The 9,760-nt window shown below is 43.7% G+C and overlaps 1 protein-coding gene across 20 annotated transcripts in view; it reads right to left on the bottom strand.

Annotated features, from left to right (window-relative positions):
- Positions 1-2,417: 2,417 nt before the first annotated feature.
- EPB41L2 (erythrocyte membrane protein band 4.1 like 2) overlaps positions 2,418-9,760 on the bottom strand; it is a 1,174,544-nt gene continuing 1,167,201 nt past the window's right edge. For all 20 annotated transcript variants that reach the window (XM_078648868.1, XM_078648862.1, XM_078648871.1 and 17 more), the window contains one exon: positions 2,418-3,562. The gene's annotated coding sequence lies outside the window, so the exon portion shown is untranslated. The remainder of the gene's footprint in view (positions 3,563-9,760) is intronic.

Below are 9,760 nucleotides of genomic sequence, written 5' to 3'. Positions count from 1 at the left end.
TAATGTGCTGGACCCGCAGCTGGTTGTGTGAATGTGTGTGTCAAGTCTGAAAGGTATGTGAATGGCCTGTAAAGAGGTTGGTGCCTTGACGTGGGTTTACAGCTAACAAGCCGGGCATCATTAGTTCAGGTTTTTAACCTTTTAATTATTAACAGTGCAATTCCACTTTGTGAAATCTCTTGTTAATAAAATCTACATTTTGAACCTGTGTGTGTGTAGATGAGTAACCAATGGAGAGGCAGTCATATTTGTCTTGTCTGTCTTTCTGTGCTAAGGTGTATTTTGTCTATAGGGAAAATCTGCCAATTTTAGATACTTTTGTAAACTGAAAAAATGGGGAGTACTGGGTGGTGTGCCTCTCCTGGAGCCCACCAACATTTTTTACTCACAATGCCATGCAAACCTCAAAATGTGACTATAGTATCACATTTTTCTTGCATTACTGTGTCATAATCTTCTGGTATTAGAAAAACCACAATTTCCCTACCACGCAACGTTCCCCCAGGTCTCCCGATAAAAATGGTACCTCACTTGTGTAGGTGAACCAAGTGCCGGCGGCAGGGAAAGGCCCAAAACGTTTAGTGGACACATCAAAATGACCTATCATAAAATGAGCTGGTTTTGAAAGGGTGGGGTGTCACCTGGGTGTTTGGCACGGCGGCTATCTAGGGAAACCTACCAAACCCCCAGATTTCTGAAAACTAGACAGCTGGGGGAGTCCATGGAGGTATGGCTTGCGTGGACCCCCCCCCCCAACGCTTTCCTACCCAGAATCCCCTGCAACCTCAAAGTTTGCTGAAAGAATCTATTTTTTCTCAAATCTCTGTGTAGCAAAGTTGTTAATCAATGGGCTAACTGAAGTTTCCTACCACCCAGCTCACTTGTGTGGGTGGACCAAGTGATTTTGGCAGGGAAGGGCCCAAAACGTATTGTGGAGACCTCAAAATTACCCATCACAAGATGATCTGGTTTTGCAAGGGTGATCACCTGGGTGTTTGGCCCCGGGCTTGGCGGCCATCTAGGGAAACCTACCAAACCTGGACATTTTTGAAGACTAGACACCCTGGGGAATCCAGGGATGTATGGCTTGCGTCGATCCCCAACGTTTTCCTACCCAGAATCCCCTGCAAACCTCAAATTTAGCTGAAACAATCACAAGTGAGGTACCATTTGTATTGGTAGACTTGGGGGAATGAGGGTTTGTCGTAAGTTTGTGGATCCATGCAGATTCTAGAACTTTCAATCATAGAAATGGGAGGAAAATGTGCATTTTGGGAAAAAGATTGAGGTTTGCGAAGGTATCAGGGTAACAGAACTTGGTGGGGGCCTAACAAATCACCCTATCCTGGATTCCCCTGGGCGTCTAGTTTTCAAACATGTATAGGTTGGCAAAAAAAATGTGATGATTCCACGTTGCGTAGTAGGCAGTTTCCTGTCCAATGGCCACTAGGCCTACCCACACAACGAGGTACCATTTTTATCAGGAGACTTTGGGGAATGCAGTGTCGGTGCAAGTTTGTGGATACACGCTGATTCCAGAACTTATGTGTTTTGTTTTTACATGGTTTGAGGTTTGCAAGGGATTCTGGGTAACAGAAATAGGTGAGAGCCACACAAGTCACCCCATCCTGGATTCTCCTGGGTGTCTAGATTTAAAAAATGTATAAGTTTGCTAGGTTTCCCTAGGTGCAGGCTGAGCTAGCGTTCAAAATCCACTCCACTCACGAACCCTGATGCGCGCCCAGCTCTTGCACGACTGCTCTTGGAGGAAGGGCACAGTGCAAAGGAAGGGTGACCTTTGAGCTAGTAGGCTACAGATAACCCAAAGAGAATCTCAGTGCAGTACTGCAAAATTAGCAGGCCAATTTACACTAGCCATCTGAGCAATGCACTCTGGGGTTCTTCTGTCGCAGGGTAAGCGACGTTAACTACTGCTGTTGCTGCTGCTATCGAGAATCCATGGTACTTAGTACACAGCTGTTGTGGGCCGGCGCAAGTGAAGCACACTGTAGCGTAGAAGCATAAGGGAAGAAAAGAATCTGTGTACCTGTACTCAGTCTCTCACACTACCAGTAGTATACTGAACATTTTAGCCTTTTAAAAAAAGGGGTTTGAATTCTCCAACTGGGTGCTGTACATCTTACTGTGTAGATCGATTAACATACCTCAGTAAAATACAGAAAAATAGAACTGAATTTTACTTGCTTGACAATTGTATATTATATTTTCATTAAATATTGTAAACTTTTCTTACAAAGCACAAGAATAGTCAATAAGGTAAGACTGAAGTAATAGAATGTTAAATGATAGCTTCATGTTTTTAAGTCATCCCAAGCCACTTACAGCTAAATACACCCTTGGAGTACTAAGATGTTAAGGACACATTTTTATAAGTTCATAAAAATGTAAGAAAGGAGTTGAATAAACAAACTTTATTTATTAACCATATTACAGAAAGAAAAATATCACTTAATACAACTTAAAGCTGTTATAAATCTAATTTGGCATTTCATAACTATACACAGGGTCAACAACAAATCGGTTCAAGCAAACATCCAAAACAGGTTTTCCTATGACTGTCTGATAAGTGGTTTAGCTTTGTTGAGACCCACATAATGGGACCTAAACACTTCTTTCCTTTGTCATCAAAACCTGCTTGACTTGTTAGACAACTGGAAAGGGATGTACTCAGTTTACATCAGAAATGGCAGATATAACATGTAGACAAGGGGTTAAAGAAATCAATTATTCTATACAAGTACTTGAATAATGACAGTATGGACATGTTAAAGAAAAAAAAAAACATTTTCCTGTCTAAAACATTGAAAGTGAGTGTGGTAGTCATGAATGGTTTGGTCTTAACCTCCTTTCCATTCTCCACTGGAATGTTAACGAGATGTAGGTCTATAGATGCTTCAGCAAGAGAAATGTGGTACAAGAATACGTATTAAAAGTGCTTAGTAATCAATAGTTCTTCACAACCATCTTTCTGTACAATCCAACACTTGAACTGATAAAGTAAAAGACCCTCCTGTAAAATTAAGTGGTTTGGGAGATGGTATAAAACAGGGTTTAAAATTAAATCAAGAGTACAAAATGTTCTTTTTTCTAATAAATGCAAACAGTATGTGTCATCTGATTATTCAGAAAATCTGTAAAGTATTCCAGTACGATACTTGGAAACATTTTTGAAAAAATTGTATTTAAATAAGTCAAAGATTATCATTTCCTTTCCACATCTGCTAGGTAACAGTGCTGAGTTTTTTTGTTTATGCATTACTTCATTAACTGTCCTGTAAGAAAGAATCTGTTATAAAAACGGTAGGTATGATCCATACGTACATCTTATAAAAAAGCTAAGAAAGTTAAGAAGTGGTAATAAAAAAATAACACGTAGGGTGAAATGTAACAGTATTGGTCACAGATACTGTGCTGAGGTCCTGTGTTATCTTAACCTTCAGAAAATTCATGTCGTCTTGAAAATTCTGTTAAACTGAACACAGCATTTGTGGCAGTATGGACTTGGAAATTGTCAAAACTCTTCAGACGTGATCAGTTGTTTCTGCAAAACAAAAGTGATGAAACAATTGAGCTAATAGAAAATAGTTTATTAAAATGCCCAGGCAGGATTATATAACTGGCACTATAACCTAAGGATTCATAGCCTTTGTATGTCCACATGCCAAGGATACGATGAAGAAAGTTGGATTGTCTACCTGCAACAACACCATGGATGTCATCATATAAAGTTTTTCCATATTCCTCAAATGTACCTACCTCCAATTTTTTTTGATTATCTTTATTTATTGCTTTGGAAGCCAAAACATAATAAACACGGTCCATGTCCACAACATTTTTATCAATCTTCGATACTGTAATATTTCCATTATTTCAATATTCAAGCTTGCATGATATTTCCTTACACACACATCTATATTTTTAGCAGTCAAATTGATAGGAATCCCCTTAAGGTCACCCCTTCCAACACTACCTTCCTCTGTCCCTGTTGGTATTTACAGGTTTTCTTGGTCACTGGAAGCTGAACCCAATAAGGAGAGGGGGACAACAAATTTCCCTCCAACCCCACCAGACTATCCACCATCTTGGCCAGTTATGCTATCTAATTCAGAGCTTTTTCGGACATTCCTGTGATTTTCATGTGGAGCTCCTTTGCCAATGTCCACCTCAACAAGTTTGCCTCCAATATCAATGAGTGTTGCTCATCAGACCTCTTGAACTAATTCTGAGTAACTTTCAGATTCAGAAAGACATCTCCTGAGCATTATGGTATAGATTTAATTAGCAGCTTCTGCTTTGCTGCCAAGCCTGGTGTGGTTTGCCACTTTGCTGTGGAGATTATCTCAGGAACAAAGGAGCTTTCCCCTTAAACTCCTGAGCCAGGATTATGAAACAGTTATTATAACAAGGATGTTTAACAGTCTGCTGTCAAAGATGGTCCTTTGAACACTCCTGCAGATTAGTGCTCTATATTATATGTCATGGAAGGCTTGTCATGCATAGCCAGAAACCATTTAAAAATTCTTCCTTTCAGGGATGCAGCTATTGCCTGACAGAAAACATTACTAAGCCTGGTAGCAGACTATTCCTGCTTGTGACATTTGTGTTAGAATTACATCCATGCCCTCAATATACTAAAAACCAGTTTATAAAGGAAAAAAGAAACATCTTGGAAAAATATTTGATCGTTCATTGCTGCATGCATGCCAGAAATTAAAGAAGATGCCAGTTTGAAGTTTGAGATCACGAAAAATGGATTAAGGAAACAGGAAAGTACTCCTCTTGTCTGACGATAGAAAATAACTGCAAAAGGATGGCAAAGTGAGGTGGTGTTCTGAACAGATGCAAAAAGGCATTTCAAATTACTTATGACCAACATCAAAACCCTTTTAAAAAGTATCTTTACATAGTGCTAACTTCAGTCTAAAGAGCAGCTGAGCGGTGCACAGAGCACATTTTTAACCCAGCAAGAGATTGCCAAAAATCAGGTACTGTGAACAGTATTTATGGCACTTGTAGTCTATTTAATCAAACCCGGATACGAAGGGGGTGGGGTGGGGGGAATAATGAATTAGGATAATTTAAGAAACCCCAAACTTTTGTTTTCTTGTGATGCTTCATATTTATCTTAGCATCAGCCACACAATTGATGGACGGAATGCAGAACAAATAAAAACATTCACCCCCAGTCACGAGATCTGGGTAAAATCCATTATTCTTTTGCTTACCATGCCACCCCAGTTTAGACTTGTGTCTCTTGCTTACTTTGCCATTGGTATCAAGCTATCCTGGCTGATCACGGATAATACCCCATAACCAGTCCCAGGATGCTTGTTCTGATCCAGGGAGGACCTGGTTTGGCAGTTTGAGCTATTCCCATGAGGCACAGGGTCGAGACTGATTTGCATTTAGCTGGATCCAAAGTGGGGTGGCATAGTGAGCAGATAAACAATGGATTTAACCCACATCTTTCGACTGGGGGTGAATGAATGATTTATTTAGCATTCCGTCCATAATTTGTTTGCGTATCACTTTTCGGCCTAAGTGGCATGGGTATGCCCAGACATGGGTCCCTTGCTCACTTTGCCACTGGATTCAAGATAGCCTGGCTGATAAGGGGTAATTCCCCGAAACTGGTCCCAGGATGCTTATTTCCGGTCCAGGGAGGACCTGGCTTGGCAGTTCGGGCTGGACTGTTCCCATGAGGCACAAGGACAGGACTGATTTCCATATAGCTGGGTCCAAACTGGGGTGGCGTAGAGAGCAGAAAAAAATGGATTTCACCCAGATCTTTTGGCTGGAGGTGAATGCATGATTTATTCAGTTTTCCGTCCATCATTTGTTTGTGTATCACATATTTATATTAAGCATGCGTATAACATGAGAAATATGGAGATTATTTTTTGTTTAGTGCATAAACTGTGATTAGAACCAAGTTACCCAGTACCACAAATGAACACTTTTGGGATCAGACTGGTCTCCTGTTACTTTTGAACAAATATACCTCTCACCTAACATGCAGAATCGTCTAAAGGGCTACAAGCACCCACCTGGTAGTGTTCTGGTGGCTACCTGTACATGTGTTTACGCTTGGAGTTGATTGCGCTTAACTATATTTAGGAAGGACTGATTCCAACATTGTTTCGCTTTTATCTTTTGGAGGACTGGGTGAGGGGGAGGAACGTGAACCGAACAGTGATAGGAACTGTTTTTCTTGACAGAATAGTTACCTTTATAAATGTTTTTATCTCCTTATTCAACTGTGTCCCTTGTAGGACAATGTCAGAAGCCAAAAGAAAAAACTTAATTAATTTAACAGGAGATTATCTATGACTTCCCTGGGATTGCATGCAAGAGATTTTGGAATCCTCTGAATTGTATTCTAAGACTTCAAATTGATATGTCACATAACCCAAGGAAGATAACAATGTGGATTTTTTAAAAATATTTGTTGGCGGGGTCAGAACTATGTAGAACTTCCTGATAGTCCCACGCTTATTATGCTGTATCTGCACATTGCCAGTATACACTTAAACGTGGTTAGTTTCCACATCTTTTATGGATGTTAAATGTGTTAATGTAATCCACAGGGTACCACACCTGAATGGGAGGGTAACAACCTAGTTGAGCAACAGGACATACTCCTCTTTTATCCACAGAGGGAGCCTCCGACAGATTAGCCCCATTTGTGAATTATATCATGAAGGGGGGGCCTATCACGCCATCAGTCACCCAACACAATATATATTTGATTTATGGGATGACATATTGTCCTTAAACAAACTGCTATGCCACCAGTCATTACGACAGTAACTGATACACTATAGCTTGTCAAATTAATTGCTGCCTAGTCCTGCTATGCTTTTATGTTTTTGTGATGTTTGAAGTTTTATGTCTAATGGCAAAATGTAAATATAGTTAGGTTGTAAACAGGTAAAATAGGGATATGCAACCTCGTATTGACGGGCCTTGTTACTAGCTTCATAGCACACAGCGAGGAATTGTATGAACGCAACTAGCGGAACACAAATGTATGCTGTAATGTACAATGGACTAAGTCTCCTTTGCTCAAGCTGCAACATAAAGCTATGGTAATCCTGCAATATATTTTTTTTTTCTCTCAAAAACAATGTGTTAATGTTGCTTTTATTGATACCTAGGAAGTATGTTCAGACTTCTTACTACAGTAAATGGTATTCTGGTCATTCATTCTTCCCTCAATTGGCAATGTATATTCAAATTTCTCTCGTATTTAGAAAGCCTATATGACAAGTATAAACTGCAGTTTCCTTGAGAACAGAAATTGTGATAGAATCAAACAGCCTTAAATGTGTGTGAAGGTTCTCATATGTTAAAGCAGAGAATTATATTTGAAATAAAGCGCTGTCAACCAGACACAAGATAATCCATAACTATCCATACAAGGCATCCACTGATATTCCGTCAAAGTTTAACATTCCTATGTACAATAGCCACACAATTTCTGTCTACCTGTCTCTCGGTTAAGCCAGGGGTTTCCATAGGTGCGGGTAATATTGCTGCCTTACTGCACCACCAGAAACTGCACAAATAGTTCTGTATTGTTGCTGGGAGCTACAAATAAAGCCACCCTGATTTGGGGCGCCATAGGAAAATGGAACTCTGGGTGCCCCCCCCCCCCCCCTCCCGCCCACGGCCAATTATTGCCCTGGGGATACCATCCACTAGGGCCTGGCCATCCGTTTTAATTATTTAATTTTATTTCTGAGAGGGGCTGCGGGCCCCCCGCCTCAGGCCAATTATGGCCCGGGGTCCCCATCCCCCGGTGCCCGGCTGCTCCGTTGGGGACCGTGGGAGGAGCCCCAATGCCCCCACGGTCCCTGCTGGCTCCCGCCTCCTGCAGGAGCCGGCATTGCTTTTCCACACGGGGAGCTGCTGACATGCAGCTCCCCTTGTGGAAAAGCAATTCTGCTTTGGATTTTGGAAGCGAGAGCAGGTTTCCCTGCTCTCTCTTCCAAAATCCAAAGCGAGTTTGCTATGGAAGGGCGTGAGCCGTGCTTCAGCCCTGCCATAGCAGTGTCACGGGGTGGCCAACCCAGGACACTGCAGGAGCAGGACCTGGGGGGTGGCGGTCCACAGGCCCATCAAAGGCTCCAGGAGGGGGGCTGCGCGGCCCCGCTCCTAACATTTGCAAAGCCCCAGGGAAGTGGTGGTCCCCGGGATTCGGGGGTCCGTAATGGACCCCCGCATTTACATAGTTAGTGCGCCGGGGAGGTGGTGGTGCCCGGGCGTGGGGTGGGGGCTCTAACCCCCCACACAGGTAATTTTATTTAAAAATGAGAGCCCCGGGGCTGCGGGGGCTACGTGCCCCCCGCAAATTTATTATCCTTGTCCCATGGAGGTAGTGGTCCCCGGGCGTGTTGGGGTGGCTCCCTGGGTTGATAAGGTCCCGGGGCATTGCCAACACCAGCCCCGGGGACCGCCACCCCCCGGGGCTTGCTTAAAATTATGTGCGGACAGAAAGAAAACCCACACACATGTTGGTATGGGACCCGACTGCCGGGAAGGCCATCCATGTTCTTGCTGATTTCCTCCAGGCTGTTGTCGTAGAGGAACATGACAGGCTTGATCCAGCATGGGAGCAGGAGCACTGAAGCTGTCATAGCCCGGCCAGCATTGGGGCGAGAGGCTCTTTTTTAAAAGCCCCACAGACTAGAAACCGAGATTCCTCGCCGCCGAGCCTTAGCTGGGCTGGCGCGGCCACCCATTGGCCGCCGCCCCACGTGACATGCAAAGCAGGCCCCGGGCAGCAGGGAATTAAGATGCAGATAATGAAATAATTTAATAAAAGCGAGAGCTGCGCTGCGGACTGCTGCCCTTTTCTGCGCTGGAGGGGAGGGGGGGGGGGCTGCGCCGGAAGAGAGGCCTAGAGGGAAACCGGGCTATCGGGATAGCAGAACGAGTCACAACAGGCTTCATAGGGACCAGTGAACCATTTAAAGGCACTGGTACTGTAGGAAATTTCGTCGTGCTTCCTGCGTATTACAGCATGCGCTTTGTGTGACCCTGGTGCACACACTCACGTACTCACTCCCAGCTCGACCCGTAGAGCGCACACATCTCCAGTACCTCTGTGGGGCAGCGGCGGTCCAGGAAGGTGCCCCGTGTGGGCAACTCGGAGCAAGCGACCCAATCAGGCACAGACAGCAGTGGGGCAGGGCTGCTTTGCCTACGGGTCAGACAGGGCTGGGGCCAAGGTCAAGGTCAAGTTGAAAGTGGCATCTGGACCAGGCGAGGACCTCCAGAGGGCCCTGGGATGTGCAGCTCCCGGGCAAGGGTGTGTTCACAAGCATCGCACGCACCCCTTCTGGACTTTTGGTTCCAGATTTCCAGGGAGGCCCAGTATGATTTGCACATTTGCAGCGCACTGTACATGGCAATCCCTTTAGGTGCTACCAATGATGGACACCACTTGCTATCAGAATTCTTTAGGATGCAAAAAAGACCTTCAATATATTTGTTCCCCACGTATAAATGCCGGGAGAAACCTCTTGATGCTGCAGTAATCAGCGCTGTGATATATATTCATCTCAACTCTTCCATAGTCATTACTCAATTCAAATATCCTCGGTCTCCCGGTCTTTGCAACGCCGCTCGTGCCCACACAGTCCAAGGGTCTGCTTTCTTTCTTTCCTTCTGACTTGTGTGGAAGGAAGTGTTTATTCATACCAGGCTTGCAGTCTGTATTCTTCAACTTGCAACC

The sequence above is a fragment of the Lissotriton helveticus genome, chromosome 6 (assembly GCF_964261635.1).
Source record: "Lissotriton helveticus chromosome 6, aLisHel1.1, whole genome shotgun sequence".
NCBI lineage: Eukaryota > Metazoa > Chordata > Amphibia > Caudata > Salamandridae > Lissotriton > Lissotriton helveticus.
The sequence above is the reverse complement of the archived record's forward strand: the minus strand, read 5'-3'. Positions and strand labels throughout refer to the sequence as shown.